This window comes from Pipra filicauda, unplaced genomic scaffold (assembly GCF_003945595.2).
Source record: "Pipra filicauda isolate LSUMZ 115617 unplaced genomic scaffold, ASM394559v2 scaffold284_size963001_pilon, whole genome shotgun sequence".
NCBI classification, from domain to species: domain Eukaryota; kingdom Metazoa; phylum Chordata; class Aves; order Passeriformes; family Pipridae; genus Pipra; species Pipra filicauda.
The window spans coordinates 291077-309340 of NW_024104403.1; the positions used below are offsets into that span (position 1 = coordinate 291077).

Here is an 18264-nt window from a genome sequence, read left to right on the forward strand (position 1 = left end):
TTATATTGGCCAAAACACAATCAGTCCTTCCACGAGACAATTCTACAAAACAAAACACTGTATGTACTTTTGCAGGAGTTCAGATCAGTAGGAATTCACTAAAGCCACAAGTTTCAAAATGCCTAAAGACCTATTAAAAAAAAAAAAAAAAAAGAAAGAACCAAATTGTAATTTGGATTACCCACACAGAACTTGTGATGGTTCACTGTAGCAGTGTTGTAAACAAGTTTTAAATAAACAGACTAGTACAATTTCTCTGTTAAGCCTCTGATGAGTTTTTCTATGACAAACCCTGAAAATATTCTATATTCAATGAACTGACTGAATCAAATATCCCTATTTTATTGAAAACTGCATATATGGAAGAGCTTTACAGGATGCAGATGATTTTTGTAACACACCTCATCATCACCATTTACATTTTTCTGCATCGAGAAAATGACCCCAAAGCATATTTACACCTGTAAAGAAGCAGCATTCTTTTTCCTGCAGAGATGAAAGGAGACTCTAACTAGCACTAGTTTCAAGTTAAGTGACCTGCCTAAGTTTATCAACATCCCATGTAACTGATAACCCTACAAAGTCTATTGCACAGACTGCCCACATACTGTGTTCAGTATGACCAGTTGAAATAGGAGAGAAAATGGGAGGTGTGAATACCCATGCAACACTCTGGCCTGATGACTACCAGCCTCTCCTCGCTTTGGCCATCTTGAACTAGAAGAAAAACCCTAGATTAGAAAGAAGTGGAGTGAGGGGATAACAAAACCTCCTTTCAGGATCCCCAGCAAACACAAACTGATGGAGGATATGACTCCACGCAGAGGAAACAGAGGAGGGAAGCGGACAGGCACATGTAAACGGGAACAAAAAGTAGAGACACAAGTAAGCAGAAAACAGATACAGAAAAACAAGAAACAGCCAGGAGTCAGGAGAGAACAACAGCAGAGAGAAACATGAAGCCACACTCCCCACACACCAGAAAGCATCAACTTCCATTTCTGAAGTTTTGAGTTAAGCTGTGGTGCCCTGACTGTGTAAATTTCTTTGACATGACTAATTGCTATAAAATACAGCGAACACGTTATGCAGTGTGCCTGTCTTTTCTATCATTCCAGAAGAATTTGTTAAGATAAGGAAATGTAACACAAACTTTGCTGATTCTGTGATATCTTCTGACAAGTCTCTGCATGAATACCCACTCACAAGGGTGCCACAAAAAAGTCATATCAAGAGGTTACACACCTCATTAATGTTATTTATGTTTTTCCAATATAACATACTGAAGTTATCTATAATCATATGGGTACATGTATAGATGATTGAGTATCTGCTATAGTTGAGGAACTGCTGTGCCCAATTTCCTAGCAAGACAGAAGACACCTTAAAATAAAAACATTATCTGCAAACAATAAATATATACACATGTACATAGCTATATATATATGTATGTACAGAGATATATAAACCCTAGTTTACCCTTTTTATATCTTTTTCTTTTGAGGGTAGAGTGCCTTAAAATTAGATTTTTGTTTCTGCAACATATTTTATTTTCTTTTAAGACCACAATCATCTTCTACTAACATTATTTTATCTCAGCTTAGCCCCAGACTGACGTTCCAGGGAGATGTGCCTTAGATACTATACAAGGCAGACATTTTAAAATGTCCATTCTACACTCAGTTTAGTATTCTCTATTAAAAAATACTAATAGGACACCAAAAAAAGGTCTAGTGGAAGGAAAGCTGGGAGTTTCCCCTCCTTCCATAAGCAAAACCTACGTTACAACTGTTGCAGCAAGAAACGTTGGTCTGTAAGGTGATGATTAAACAATCAACACTCAGATAAAGCTGTAGCTGTCCTGTCTGTGGAACTGCTGGAACAGCAAATCTCCATAAGGAAGTCTAGATATTTCAGATTCACTTGTTCCATAATTTTGGACCAGAAATAGGACAAGCCAAAAGAGATAATGGAAAGACTAGAATACAATTGTTCATCCTAAAATGCACTGATGCATTCCTGCCAAAATTCTTTTACAGCTTTAAAGGACTTGAATGGTATCCAATACCTTTACTTGATCAAAGTTTTAGAGTATCCTCTTCCTTACGGAGAGCTCCAAACCAGGTGGGTTTAACAGCAGAGTGCAGGCTGAGAAACTACAGATAACAGCAGGAGAATTGCTGTCACCTACACTGAACTTTTCCACGAACAAAATGAATTTCTGCTTTGAGTCACAGAATGGTTTGGGTTAGAAGGGATCTTAAAGATCATCTAATTCCAACCCCACTGCCATGGGCAGGGACACCTTTTTATTGGTTTTCTTGAATTAAAAGTCTACTTTTAATAGCTACTCAGTAAATTCCTCTGTTTCCAACTCAATGTAGTATTCAAAGTTTGTACATTTGAAAAACCAATACTTACAGCTAATGAATATTCTACTCTAATAATGCAGCATTCTTAGTATTGTCAAATTTCTTTCCTGCTCTTCAGTGTGCTCTGGGCAGAAGACACAATTGGAAACTGATTTCTTCTAACAATTTAATACTTAATTGTAAGCTCAATGATTCATTTGTAGGTTAGTCATAGCTATGTAACAGCCCAAACTCCTCTTAAAAATAAAACATACTTTACCTCTCTCTGAGGCTTTAAAGTCATGACTTTGGTAGGTTAACCAAAGCTGTGTCTGCAGTCTGGACACCTTGGTTACTCAACTCAGTGACACTGTCTGCAAATGCAGGTTGTCGGTATTCAGGTCATCAGTCTTAACATTTGTTTATTTTTGTTGGTCTGACACCAGAAAATTTCAAATTCAAGTGATGAGATTAATGCAATTCCTGGCTGGAGCATGCATGACTTTTTACATACAGCTGAGTATAAAAAAAAAAAAAAATTCAATTTTGTGATGGTGGAGCTGGATGCCCCTTTCACAGAGCCTGTGATTGCAATATATTCCTCTAACAGGAAAATGTTAAACAACTCTTTGGCTTTATAGAATCAGCTTTACAGTATAGAAAGTAAAGAGACAAAAATCGTACCAGTCTCTCCACAGTTGACACTGCATGGCTGTCTGACTGAAGTTACAAGCAAATTTCACTTTCATCAGTTACAGCTACAGAAAAAAAAAGCTATAAATCTGAAGATGAGACAAAATGAATGAAGCACGCTCTATGAAACTTTCAGGAATAAGTAGTATTTGGCTTTTCAATGCATTTCACCCAAAAGTCTCTATTCACAATTTCAGTTTTTAGAATACCTTATTTTTATTCTACATGACAAATAACCTTCCAGATGTAAGTCAAACATGCATATTAAACACTTTAAGCAATCAGTATGTCTTTAAAGCCAAATCATTTCCACACTGATCTGCCTTACTGTACTCCATTTAAGGTTGGTAGGATAAACTGCACTGATTTCATTTCCCTTTTAGGAAGCTATCCTCATAATCCTGCTTTAGAAGAAGAAAAAAAACTAGGGCTCAAAGGCAGCTTCAACTTAAAAGTTACTAACTAATTCTACTTTCTAAGAGGTTTGGATTATTCCAGTTCTCAAAAACAAAAAGATGCTGTCCAGCAGCTCAAAGCAGGTGCATCCTCCAAAATCAATGTTCTCCTTCACCTTAACAGACCTTTGTTCTCATCAGATTTATGGGGTCTTATGGATAACTTTGTAAAGCAGCAGCAAAAGAACTTGAAACATTCTCTACACTACACTGAACTTGCCCTGTTATTTGTGCTGTGCTCAGGGCTCTTCACCTCCACCAGAAGAGTGGAACTGACAGCCACTCAACAGTCTGAGTGGCTGCAGATGTGCTGCCAGGAATGTAAAAGCCTTCCTTTCACCTGATGTGACACAGTGCTTTCTTTGCTTAGATGCTGCAGCACAGGAGGAAATGTGGTATTAAGTTAGTTCTTTAACCAATCTCCCAATTTCTTTACTGTTAAGAAGTGGCAATGTCCATATGTTTTGTAGAAAGGAACAATATGGAGCATGCCCAGCTCTTCAATCAGAAACCAAGAATTTCAATCTGAAACACAGATCTTTTGGGTTAACTCCCTGCAGTCTTAAAAGAACATCATTTACTGAGAACACAGAGGGGAAAAAAAATAAATCAAGGTCATGTATCTTCCCATAAATCTAGTGCAGTCTGGTACACAACAGGAGGTTAGACAGCAGAAAAGTCTGAAGTTTAAAATAATTTGCAGTCACCCCCCGGCCAGCCAAACACAACTGCCACCAGAGCATTCCCCTGAGGCCAATAACTGACACACAGAGCCTGCCCTGGGCAGGCAGCACAGAGTGAGACACTTCTACATTTCTGAATCAAAGAAGCAGTTGAAAGAAAAAATACATCAAGATGGCATTGTAATCTGATGCCTCGATTCCAAAATCACAGCACAAGTCACATCCTCTGCTTAACCAAACAGCTGATGACTTCAGAATTCTCACAACATTAACGCAAACAAATCACAGCTCTCAGCATTTACATGGTCCGGACTCAAGTGCACACTTTGAGTTCTCTCTGCTTTTAGAGGAGAGGGAGAAGGAAGGACATGAAAGTCTTTGACATTTTTAGTGCTGTTTAAAGCACAAGTTTTATTCTATGCTGTTCTGTGTCATTCTTCCCCTACAGGATGAGAAGCAATGCTACACAAACAAACACTATTATTTTATTTAGAAACAGAATTCAAACCTATATGAAAATTAGATATTAACATACTTCGAAAATGCTATGAATAAGTACATTTTAAGAATAGCTTTGCTAAACAGCCTTGTGTATTTAAAACTTTGTTTTCAATACCTGAATGACCTGAGGAATACTGTAACAGGTCTGTCACCTGTTAGACTATATATCATATACAGTTCTCTATTCCTCCCAATTGCTGGAGAAATATGCAAATTAAGTAGTTAGATACTTCTAAGAAGCCTGTTCTTTGTTTCAGCATCAGCTTTAAAAAAATCAAAGGTAATTTATCTTTTAAAAAAACTCTGATAATACAAAAATAATTGTATTTTATTTTCACGACTACTTCAGATCACCAGTTTTCCACTATGGTGAACTAAACTCAGTACTGTTTAAAGACTGGATTTCTTCTTGGCTGAAAAAGACTGGACTCTTCTTATTAAATACTTACTCAAGAAGCACAATCAGAAGAACCCCCAGTTACCAGATTTACATATATGTTTTAGCCAACTCCTGCCAAGAACAGTTACTGGGAATTCAGGGTATACACGAAACCTTGAATACTTGAGGGCCACTAATTCTTCATCACTGTCTACATAGTTTAACCTAAGGAGTTACTCTTAGTTCAAATATCTTACTACATATTTTGTCTAATTGTCAAATGGATTAAAAATAAATTCACACCAATTTGAAGACTTGTAAAAGAAAATGTACATTCAACTCTCTGTACATATCGTCTCACATACAGGATCTCTATTGCTTTATTTGTCAGATTTCCACACCCAACTTAGATGAGAAGTGCAACTTCCTACATATTTGAAAACTAAATTAACTGGACACAGACAAAACAGTCTAATGACAAAATGCCTTTAATAAACACATTTCCAAGTATGTGTAAGAGTAAATACATTCTTTCTGTAGTTATACATGCTCAATTCAACTGAACTGAGTCCAGAATAAACAGAAACTACAGAAAAAAACCCACCAAAACAAACAACAACAACAAAAACAACCCCCACCAAACAAAAACAAACAAACAAACAAATAAAAACAAACAAACCAAAAACCAACCCACAAAACCGGGCACACAATTAAGCTACAAGTTAATACACTGTGGTATTGACTTTCTACTTATTATTGTCCAAGTATTCACTATGTAAAGCAAACTTTCAATAACTGAACAACATGAATCATAATAAGCATGCCTAAGTTGTATTAAAAATTCTCAACCTGCATAATTTATTACAAAAAGTGACTTTTAAAACTCAAATTATTATTTTCAAATAAGAACCAAATATTTAAAGGAAATATCAGTACTAGAAATTGAAATTACATGTGCCAAATGCACAGAACTGTTCACACAACTGCTTTTACATCAATAAAACTGAACTCCAAATGTATTTTACATTTTAAGTCAGTTTTTAAATGACTAATGTAAAACAAACGTCTCTAGTGAAGACTATATAACAGACAATCTAGACTAGTCTAGGAGTCAGTAGAAAGACAACTTACTACTGAATTTTGTAATATTAGAACTGCTTATTAAGATGCTGTTGAATGTTATTTTTGGGGGGGAAGAAAATAAATTCTTAAACATCAGAAATGCAAAATAATTAACAGAAGGAAAAAAAAAATCACCAAAAATTACAAACATAACCACACCCAAATATCAAGCTTCTTACAAACTTTTTTAACAAGGAATACAGGGCTGCAATCTAATTCCCTTCTATGCAGAGACACAGAAATACAGTTACAAGGGAAAAGAAATACTGAACATCCCAATCCACCCATTTTCTTGTCCAGCAGACAGTGTCACAACTGAAAACACCAAACAAACAGCAATTCCAGAAAAAGAGTATTTTGCTATTGTTGTTGAATTCTGAAAAAAAAACCCAAAACATTAAAAATCAAAACAAGTCAGCATTAGGCACTAGACATTAACTTCAGGAAATAAGTTGTGGAGGGGGAAAAAAAATAAATCTTTGTTCAGGGAAGTATTTATCATCATAAAATGCTTAGCGACAGCACACAGTCTGGGTACTTTCACAAGAGAAAACTGTCACAAAGGAAGTCTCATCTATTTCATAATCACCTTAAAACAGTAAAAATACAGTATTTCTGAAGAAAGAATTTGCTTCTCCTTTCCTTTGAACGCTTGCTCCTCCCAGCACGCCACCACAAATTTAGAGACAGCAAAGTGGACATCACTAAAGTTAAACTTTGATTTGCCAACACTAAACACTGGCCCAGTCTGGATCAGCTCCATGATTCACCTCAAAACTCCACAAAACCTTGTGTCACCGTCAGACACAACACTGAGACAGAAGCAGGCAGCCAAGATGAGAGAGAAGAGTTAGATCCAAGTGTCACGATAGGATTTGACCAGGAAGATCTCAAAGCGGACTCTCCCTTCAGGTAAGACAGAAAAAACTATTAGAAATTAGACTTTTCCATTACAAAAGCAGTCCTAGTCATAACTCTTCAATTCCATTTAGCAGATTTCCTTCTGTGACACGGGCACCGCAATAGTTGCAACAAACCATGCAACCAACAGCTGTGGTTGCAACCAGTATATCCAGTTGGTCACTCTTTACTTAGTGATTTAGACGCTGAAGAACAGATAACATTCCTACAAGTCTTCTTTCCAAGGTTAAATGATAGTATCCCTGTGAAATCCAAATGATCTACAATCAAGCAAGCCAGAAACCTAAACCTTGGAGAAGCAACGATTGTTCTGAACTCTGTGTTTGAGTCTTTGAGTCTTCATTTTCTTTTTTATTTGGAAGAATTGGGAGAAGCTCTTAACCTTGACCACAGGAAAAACATAGCAATCAAACCAGATTAGTTATGAATTTTGGGGATTAGCAAATAAGAATAATCACAGAACAGAGAAAATAACCCCAAAAGTAGGCCAAACTATACAAAATACCTACACTGAAAAATGTTAGTATTTTGAGATGCATACAAGTGATAAGTTTAATCTAGTGTTAACAAAGAATTAAAACACACATTTAAAGAGAAGTTTGCAATCCTCACAGATCCCTCCTGAAAAGTTATTCTGCAGAAAGATTTACAATCACATGAATAAACTCAGAAGTTACTAATCTTTGACTATCTGTAACTATTTCATAAAACTAATACAGATTATATGTACTCAAATATATGCATAATAAAAACTTACTTGAATCCCACCTCGAGGTTTGCACCTTAGTAAACTCATTTAATTTTTAAGCATTCTTTTTTTCATAGCTAGTAACATCATTAACCATTAAAGGAATTCCAGTTAAATACTGCTTCATACAAATGCAATATAGCTATTTTACTGATTTTCAAGAAGACATTATTCAAATAATCACCACTACTTCCTGCATATTGGGAAAAAAAAAATCCACCAATTTTTTGGTAGAGTATTTGTCTGCTGGATAGTCTTCTAAGAGGATTCTGTCATGCTGTACTTACTATCAGGTAACCAAACAACTAAGATGATAATACTGCATAACATGGGATCATAACATGGGATCATCACTACTACTGAACAAATAATCCAAACCACCAAGTTTTTCTGATTGCTTGACATTTATTATAACTTAATAAAAATTAAGATTATTTATGGTTACGTAACATGCTTACATAATTCACAAATTCTGGTATACACAGAAATAACTCACCCTACAAGTCTAAGTGTCTCACACACTTGCTGGGAACACAAAACAAACACCACCCTCATCCCCGGAAACAAAACCAACTGTGGTTAAAAAAAATCAAAACAAAACCAAACTCAGAAAAGCAGACAAAAGAAAGGTCTACGCAAGTCTAAATGCATTCCCCTTAAGCATATAGAGTTTTCATTTTCTGAACAGACTAAATAGCCTGTACCATAAATAGTTTCACTTAAAAATGAGTGCAGCTTACATAAGCATGTGGCACTCAACCATTTTTACTGATGGCAATACAACCAACAGTGGCAAAAAAGTAGTACATTAAACATGCTCAGTTCAGCAAATAGCATTCAGGAAGCAATTCAAAATAGCAGTAGCCTTTATTCTAAGGCTAACTAACTAAGGCTAGTAACAAAGCTTTAACTCAAATATTCCATGAATGGACAAGTGGATACAGTAGTCCAATGACTATGCTCAGGAAAAGTTATTCAGAATAGCCCCAAAGCAGAAATTTGCCACGCTCATGAGGGTACAACTCTTCCCATAAGACAAATTCGTACTTTCTGGAATCTGTGTTTTAACACATAATCAAAACATAAGAACAAAAGATACCAAAATGTCAATGTCATAACTATTTTCTTCCCTCCTGAATCAAAGACTATAAATCAGATAGAAACACTTAAACCTTTTGCGCTTTTTTTCCTCTTCTTCTAGCACTCTAAGTACTTATGAAAGCCTTACTTTTCAAAACTTCCAAAACCAAGAGAATTCTTTAGACTCCTTTACAGAAAGATGGACCAAACAATGATCTATGGGGTAGATTTTAACAAGACTCAGTGGGGGCGAAGCAGATAAGGACTGTTTGGTTTTGTGGGAGTTTTTTTTACACTCAATTCACAGAAGACAGTCAAACTTCTGCTGCTGTCCTGTCAGCTCCCTGACACCATTTCCCTTTCATCTAGTTCCTAGAGCCATTAAGTCCAGGAACTGCAATCCCCACAGGGACGGATGGCTTCAGTAAGCAATACAAAACTTGTTCCACCTCCCCCAACCACCAGAAGAGTGAGCAGAATTTTCTTTTTCAGGAGATATGGATTCCTTAAGAGAAGTAGGAGCTCTTCCTTCATCTTTGCTGAGTTTCCAGGAGGGGAATCTTCCATCAGACAGAAGACACCAGTCCACTAATGCTGTGTTCTGAGCTCTCAGTAACAGATGTATATGAGAACAAACTGCACTGGGACTTCTGAAGACAAAACCCTAGAACTGAACTGCACAGATAAGAACCAAACAGAACAAGCCTCCATGCCCTGATCACATCTTGGGTAACATATGCTCTTTGGAGATGTGTCATGAATTTTTGCTACAACTTTTACAGAAAGATGTCTCAGTTAAAGAAAAGCAGCTTTCAAGTGTCTGGTGTTCCTCCAGAAATAGAAGTACTGTTTATCACAGTACCGGGAACGTCTGTGTTGTTGGTACTAGTGCCTTGCTGAGTAACAACAACAAGGATCAGTGAAGATGCCTCAATGTCCACATTACTATAGAAACATGTCATCCAGCTGATGGAACTAAAACCATCAAGACCTGCTGTACAGAGTTGCTGAGAGGACTCTTTCTTGTCTTTGGAAATCTTAAAGTTGTCCTCTACAGTAGCCACAGATTCATCTCCCTCTCACAGACCACTTACTGTCAGATAAAGGAACTATTTCAACGCTTTGGTGACTTTTTTTGACTCTTTTTCTCTCTCTAATTTTTTTACTTTTTTCCTTTTTTTAATACAGTAGATCATCATTTCTAAAGACAGAGCAAAAGAGCTGATCTTACTTAGGTCTCTCTTAGGCCTAAGGGTACCTTCAGCCTCATTTACCTCAACTCCCAAATCTTGAAAAGGATTGGCAGGTAGAACATTTACTTGACTTGGAACTTTCTTTAAAGGAAAAGCAGCATTTACTGTATTTAGAGACATGGCTTCAGAAACAAAGAGGCAAATTTCATTTAAGAGGGGTCTACATTCTGCCATTTATAAACTTATAAAATTCAACTGCAACAGATGTGATAGAAACTGCTTTCTTTGTCTGGCCTCTCTTACTTTAAGCTGGATATTCCAAGAAAACAATAATAAAAGAATATATTTGTTACAGGAAGTGTTAATAAACTCACATTGACACAGAAGGAAGCTGAATGTGAACAGGGATAATTATCTCACTATCACTGCCTGCTACTGAACCCAGTACATGGGTATCGAAGGCCAAGATCTCCAGTCCAGAATCAAGACAAAGTACAGAACTGCAAACATTCCTGAAAAATTACTCAAAAAATTTCTAAACTTACAACCCATGAAGCACTTTCAGACCAACAATGAGATTAATTTTTGAAACACCTGTGTAAGCCACTGATGTTCATGAAGAAGGAACAGCATGCAAACTTTTATGACCGTATTTTCAGGATGTTGCCCAAACAGCGGGAGATGAAGCACAGGCAGACTAAAATAACTGCGACCCCATGCTGCCCATTTGAAACTTAATGAGTTGCAAAACCCATGATAATGTACAAAATCAAATTGCAAGAACAAAGTACATAAGATTATGCAGTGACAAAAATGTCATTTTTAAAATACAATCTCATATTAGTGTTCCCAGTCCAGCTGCAACACTTACTCAGCGATTACTGAGGTCACATTTGCACACCACCAGATCACCCAGCAACTAAAACTTGATTTTTACCAGGAAAAGACAAACTGGCATTTCAGCAGAATACTCCGAAAATAACAAGAAGTTTTTAACACCTTCAAGTCAGCATTGGGAAGAAAGATGATATTTGACGTAATGCTTGCTAGCAGAAATTTATCCTATTAACATTTTTTTTGAGCAAGTATGAAGCAACAGAGTGAAATTATACCAAATTAACACTTTGCCTTATCTAGACACATCATTTCTGATCCAACATTTAGCAGGATTATTGTGAGAATTACTATTCCATCAAGATAATCTTAAGAATTTCAGGAAAAAAGGCAAATACACTTCAAGGCAATGCTCTGAAGAAGACCTAGTGTCTGGCTTACGATTTCTGCAAGCTGATCTTCAAGAACATCAGCATGAAAACCAAGTTCTACATTTCTTTCGTAACTTGCACAACACCTAGGTAAAACAAACCCCAAACAACCACCCCCTATTTATCAAGTATTACTATTCCTATGCCCAATGCCAAAAAAACAAAGAACAAAACAAATCCACAACTCTTTCAAGTGCTAGGAAAAAAATGTCCACATTTTAAGTCAAGCCAAAGTATACGAACTCCCCACAGAACAAAAAGAATTATACTTGAGGATTTATACCAATGCAACAAATGACACACATAGAACAGACCAAGCCTTTCCCCAGACATTGTCCACTGAAGCTGTGACATTGTAAACCAGTAAGAATTGTTCAAACAGATGAGTCTTCGGGGCAAATCACCTTAGAACGTAACCAAGCAAGGGAAAAATAAAAGCTTAAAGCTGCAACAAGATTAAAATACTAGCACTGCTACCAAATCTGATAAGAAACAGTCAACACTGAATAGAATTTAGAAAATCATTCAAGATTTTTCTGCCACAACATCCAAGACAAATATTGATAGTAACAGATTTTTTTCCTAAAAATTCCATTTGTTCTTAGATGAACCATGATTTCACAGAAATTGATCCGCTTTTCAAATTAATACACACTTCAGTGGATATGCTGTTTCATTTGAAAGCAAGTATTTCATTATGAATGTGGAACACAACTGATTGAATGCAACCTGCTGAAAAGTGTTTTTAAGAAAACACCCTCAATGATCCCCCAGCAAGTCCACAAGCAGACAGAAAAACATCTGTATTTCAGCTGTGACTGCCAGGTTACTGAACACCACTGTAGCAGAATGACCTCTCTCTATCTAGTCTGTGACTTTTCTGTCTGCTTACAAAGCCCCCTGTTTTAAACAACTCTCTGAAAAGAGCAAAAGTAGAAGTAATTTTCCTTACAATACAGTTAGATTAGGATAAAACCTGGTAATTCATTGAAGATGCTTTTATAATACAGCTACTTTGAATTCAGACCCTGAATAAAATGAAACCCACCTGAAATTCAAGAACTAATGCTTCCTGAGAACACAAAGATGTATATAATCTTATCAGAGGTGGCATTTTTCCCTTTAGTGTTATGCTGGCTATTGTGAAACAATACTTGAAAAGAGAGAAACATTCAATGTAGTAATCAATGGGGTGTAAGAATATTGAAATGTTAGTTCTACTCAGACATTAAACTGAGACACGCAGACAGTATGATCTATCTAGTATAATTAATCTTCAAAAAGAGATAAAGAACAAGTAAAATGCTAAACAGTGATAACTCACTGCACAACCTGAGCTGTATGGTTTATTAGTAACACTGTGGCTTTTATATACTGAATTTTGTGAGATGTATTTCAGCTTTTCATGTTGATAAAAAAAAAAGCCTCAGTGATGTTTCTTCTGGAAGTTGTGCATGTGAGTCTCCTGGATACTAATACCACAGTGCACTGACTGACACAGCACAGAAGTTGTTGACCAACTCTCCATCTCACACAGGATGAGAGATACTCAGTACCAGAGAACCAACTACACTGTCAGGTTGAACTCACATCATCTGTCTGAAGCTGGAGAGATGTATCTGCTAAGTACTACCAGCACATTCATAATGTGAAAGCTTTTCAAAGGACGACTTTGACTGACACTTCCAGGTTTGGCAGAGTACAAGAACCTATTCCAGCAATGTTTTCAACCAACACCTTCAACATTTGCATACACGAGTCTAAACAAGTATTTCAAAACCCTCATCTTTCCATTTAGGAAGAATGCTTCTCACATGGGAACTGGCACCACGACATGACCACACATTTAATCTCAACAAAATGATTCTTGGTCTTTCAGGAGAACAAGACAGCCAATATCACCCCTCAGACAATATTTTACTCTACTGTGCCCATACATAAATAGCAGTCTGCAGAAAATTTGTATTATCTACATAGCTGAAGAAAAGCTTCAACTTGCAAGAAAAAAGACAAAACCAGAAAAGTTTGTCAGGGATTTGAAAGTAAATCCCTAATAACAGTTTACTGTACTATGCAGCACCAACACTTTTCAGTTTGGCTTTATTTTTCTGTTTAAGTAAGGGCAGCAACATGGACAGGAAAAAATATTGCAAACCCACAAGCCACAGATATTTCTACTGGTAATTTAAAACACTTGCAGTCAAAAGTAGTCCAAAAGGTGCTTATGAAACTGTTTCAGGCTTTGTATGAACTGTCTCTTAATTTCACACTCCATTTGTCACTTGCCTTTTAACCATGAACATACCATGTAACAAAAGTGACTCCTTCACTGCAAATACCCGTACTTGCACTTTAGTTGACCTTCTGTGTGCACACACAGGTACAAACACACCAGGCACTGCTCCTACTTCAGCTCCCAGCAGTGGGAACAGCAGCATCATACAGATGCTCCTGGAGCAAAACGTGTCATACCATAGTTCAGGTGGATGACTAAGCACACAAGACAGACTTGACATTACCCAAAATTTACTAGATTTGATCATTTACTCAATGTTTCAATCACCTCAAAAATACCTTTGGTGTCAAAGAAGTAAATCAAAGGCTTTTGCTTGTGTTATTAGTGATTTTGCTGAAACACTGCAGCTGTGGAAGTAAAGACGTGAGCTATCATCCCACATGGAGATACAGCTCTTTGAAAAACAACTCAATAAAACATCTGAGTTTCCTATACTTCAGTACACAACTCCTGCCCTAACCAAGAATACTTTTGCAGGTCATACTTTGAGGCTACTTATGCTATTTAAAAATACATACAAAATGAATCATCACAGGTTTGAAGTCAGGAGGAAGCGACTACAGACCAGTGCAAACAAAAACTGAACTTCATTTCATTGCTACATAATTTTTGAGAGGGGACAGAAGGAGACAAGCTACTATGGGATAACCTTAAGAATCACATTAATGTATTCTCTTGGATGACTTCAAAGGAATCCTTTTTCATTAGGATTACTCCTTACTCTGCAACTCAACTGACAGACATCAGCACAGACATATCACCAAAGCTGAGTGGAAAAGAAGACACGTTTTCACCACATCTATTCAAGTTCCCTTGTCTTCCTCAAGATGACAACTAATGGACGGAAAAAGGAACCTCAGTGAGATCCAGGAAAGAACAAGAATGGCCACAGATCTCACAATACTCTCTTTACATTTATCTGCAATCACTTATAGCAAAGGTTATGACCCAAGCCAGATGAAAATACATCACAAAAGTATAAAATTATAGCAAGAATTCCTCACACTTATTCAACTCACTGTACCTAAACCAAAATATTTAACATTAAAGGTAGACCTAAATGCTGATCTTATTATCCTTTAATAAAGTGTGTAAAATTTGACACCTTGGTAGTTTTATGAACTGAGACAGTCCATATATACATTAACACAGGCTGTTATGGCATTCTTCAGATTGCTGCTATCAACAGACACCATTCACAACATAGGACAAAGGGCAAGCTTTAACAAACGTTGTGAAACACTTTATTTTTAAAAATCCTGTTCCTCTCTCTCTACAAAGAGGAAATTAATTTAACATTTCTTCTTTTTAAAAGAAATATGTTAACTGAAAATATACTTGCAGAGAGGCAGAATAAAGTATTGCTTTTCTCACAGATCTGGAAAACAAAATTAAAGTTACCAGAACAGTGACTGGCCTTTGACCACAGAAGCTTTACCTGTAACTTTTAAGAGTTCTGTTAGACAGAGCGCTCTGAAAACAGAAATGGTCAAGTGGACCTGCCACAGAACATGAGCCCATAAAGAAATACTACTCAACTTTGTCACAGCAAACACCTGCACTAAAAATAACAGACACATATCAATACAGCAGCAGGATGGGTTGACCTGACCACTCTCAGTATTTACTTAGAACACAATAAGAGGGGAAAAGGAAAAGCTACTCTGTAACATCGAGCTTAAACATCTTGAAATGTACTTATTATAAAAGCAACCACAAATAGCCTTTAGCCAATTTATTTAACTAATATTTACTGCATTCATTAGCTATAAAGGTATCAATAGACCACTAATAACATCTTCAAATTGGTTACCACTGAGACCTTCCAAGACAGTTTAATGCATGTTTACCTGAACACAGTGTCTCGGTTTAAGTTTTCCCACTACTTTCCAAGTCTGCCTTATCTGAGCCACTCCGTTTTTTTGGAGGCAGGGAATCTCTACCAAACCCTGAAGTACTGTTACTCCCAAGCCACCAAAGCAATTGCCTTTCCTCTCCTTGTTTTCTCCTTGCTAAAGCAAAGGAAACAAGAGCCAATATCACGTTACAAGTCATGTCTGAACAAGGGGAAAGCACAGTGACTGCAGCCAAATGTTAACACTGAGCAGTATCAAGCCCTAAATACAAGGTGCATCCTTCCATCACATCCACCTATATTAGAAAAACAAACCAAAATGAAACCTGAGCTCGTTTTCCCCGGTGCCAATACAAACAAGTGATAAGATCTCAAACCCGACCCGAAGCCAAGACTCTGGACAGAGCAAAACTGAGGCCTCGCTACCTCTGGGGGCCTCTCTATCCCCGGAGCCAAGGCTCGGCAGCAGCATCATGCTGCTGCAGTCACGTCCGAGGGGCAGGGGCAGCCTTTACCTGTGAATCTACTTGCCTTTTATTAATTTATTTTTTTTTTTAACTGCAAGAGCAGCATCGGTGGCCCAGCAGACACCACGGGGACACCCCGCACAGGAGGAATCCCCGGGCTCCAAAAACAAAGACCAAAGTTTTCCCTGCTCGGCGCTGCGTGGGAGTGCGGCAGCAAAACAGGAGCCAGGATCAACACGAGCCGCCTCCCGGCACCACACCCGGGCCCACGCAGGGCAGGACACCCCCCGCTCCCGGGGCTGGGAACACCTCCCGCTCCCGGGGCAGCTCCAGCCGCTCCCTCCCGGGCAGGAAGGGGACACGGCGACACTCCCCGCCCGGCGGGACGGGGGGAGCGCGGGGTGTCCCCCTGAGCGCCCCTTCCCGACCCCCTGCCCGCCCCCACAACCCCACCCGCTCCCTCACCGCCCCCCCCTCACCGTGCTGCGCTGGGGGCTCGGCTGCGGCTCCGGCGGCTGCATTCCCGCCCCTCGGCTGTGCCCCGGGGCCGCGGCGCAGGGTCCTCCCCGTTGCTCCTGAGGGCAGGGAAGGGGCGCCGGGAAGGGCCGGGAGCAGGACGGGGCTCCCGGGACAGGGGTCCCGGCGCGCGCGGCCGGGCGGCGCTTCCGGGCTCGGGGCGGCGCGCGGGGGCCGCCGGGCGGGGGGCGGGGCCCCAGCTGCGCGAGCGGCCCTACGACACCGCGCGGCCCGCGCGCGCCGGGCGGATCCGCTCTCGCGAGACTTGGCGAGGGCGGGAGGCAGGGGCGGGGGAGGAGGAGGTTTGAACGAGTGGGGGCGTGGCCACGGCTAATGGGGCGTGGCCAGGGAAGGGGGCGGGGCCGGTGTGAGGGAGGGTTCGGGCTCCCGCGTTCCAGGTGTCTGACATTCCTGTGTTCCGGCGTTCCCGGGCTCTGGTGTTCCCGGACTCCGAGATTCCCGGGCCCTGACATTCCTGGGTTCTGGGATCCCGGGCTCTAGGATTCCTGGGCTCTGGCGTTCCCGGGCTCTGAGATTCCCATGTTCTGGCATTCCCGCACTCTAGGATTCCCGGCATCTGGCATTCCCGCGCTCTGGCATTCCCGGGTTCTGGGATCTCGGGCTCAGTTTCCCGCATTCTGGCAATCCCCGGCTATAGGATTCCCGGGTTCTGGCGTTCCCAGGCTCTGAGATTCCCATGTTCTGGCGTTCCCGGGCTCTAGGATTCCCGGGCTCTGGCATTCCGGGTTTTGGGATCCCAGGCTCAGTTTCCTGCATTCTGGCAATCCCGGGCTATAGGATTCCAGGGCTCTGGTGTTCCCAGGCTCTGATATTCCCTTGTGTCCCCCCTGCAGCATCACACCACGAGTTTTTCCTCAGCTCCTTTAAAACAAAGGTTTCCAGGAGCCAGCGGGACACAGCACTGGGTGTTCGGGGGATATGGACCCGCAGTCCGGCCTTCCCCCTGTCCAGAGGAACCTCCTGAGCAAGGTTGGGTGGTGGATAAAACTCATGGGTTGTTTTCTGAGTACTGGCAGCGACAGTAAAGTGTGTGGACACAAAGGTTCCAGCACAGTTCACAGTCAGCGGTTCAGATTGGAGTGGATCACAGTGGGTCGTCTGGCCCAACCTCCCTGCCCAAGCAGAGAATCACAAAATCAGTTGGGTTGGAAAAGACCTCTGAGATCATTGAGTCCAACACTTGACCCAACACCACCTTGTCTACTAGACCATGGCACCAAGTGCCTCATCCAGTCTCTTCTTAAACACCTCCAGGGACAGTGACTCTACCATCTCCCTGGGTAGCCCATTCCAGGGTCATCCCAGAACACATAGCATGGGATTGTGCCCAGACAGCTCTGGGATATCTCCAGTGAGGGAGACTCCACAGCCCCTTGGGCAGTCTGTTGCACTGTGAGTTCTCACACAGCACGGGATGTCTGTGAGCAGGAAAATGCCCTTGTGCTGTGCTCCTGCCTAAAGGGCTCATGATCCTGTGCCATTCCCAGTAGAGTTTTTGTGTCCCTCTGTTGGCAGGATACACTTGAGGCTGTGATTATATGAATTGATCCAATGTGAACTTTTCATTGACATCCATGGGGGCTGAAATATTTCTGTTGAGGCAGAGCCTTGCAGATGGTTTAGTGGGTGTACATTGATTTTTCATCCACAGACTGGGCCTTCACTTGAGATTATGTTCTGTTTAGATTATGTTATGTTGTGTGCCCGAGTAAGCTGGT

At 39.9% G+C, this 18264-nt stretch overlaps 1 protein-coding gene across 4 annotated transcripts in view; it reads right to left on the reverse strand.

The window, feature by feature from the left end:
* The window catches only part of TAB3 (TGF-beta activated kinase 1 (MAP3K7) binding protein 3), a 46460-nt gene extending 29777 nt beyond the window's left edge, over nucleotides 1-16683 (reverse strand). For all 4 annotated transcript variants that reach the window (XR_005564089.1, XR_003541362.2, XM_027724468.2 and 1 more), the window contains exon 1: nucleotides 16489-16683. The gene's annotated coding sequence lies outside the window, so the exon portion shown is untranslated. The remainder of the gene's footprint in view (nucleotides 1-16488) is intronic.
* Between the last annotated feature and the right edge of the window lie 1581 nt (nucleotides 16684-18264).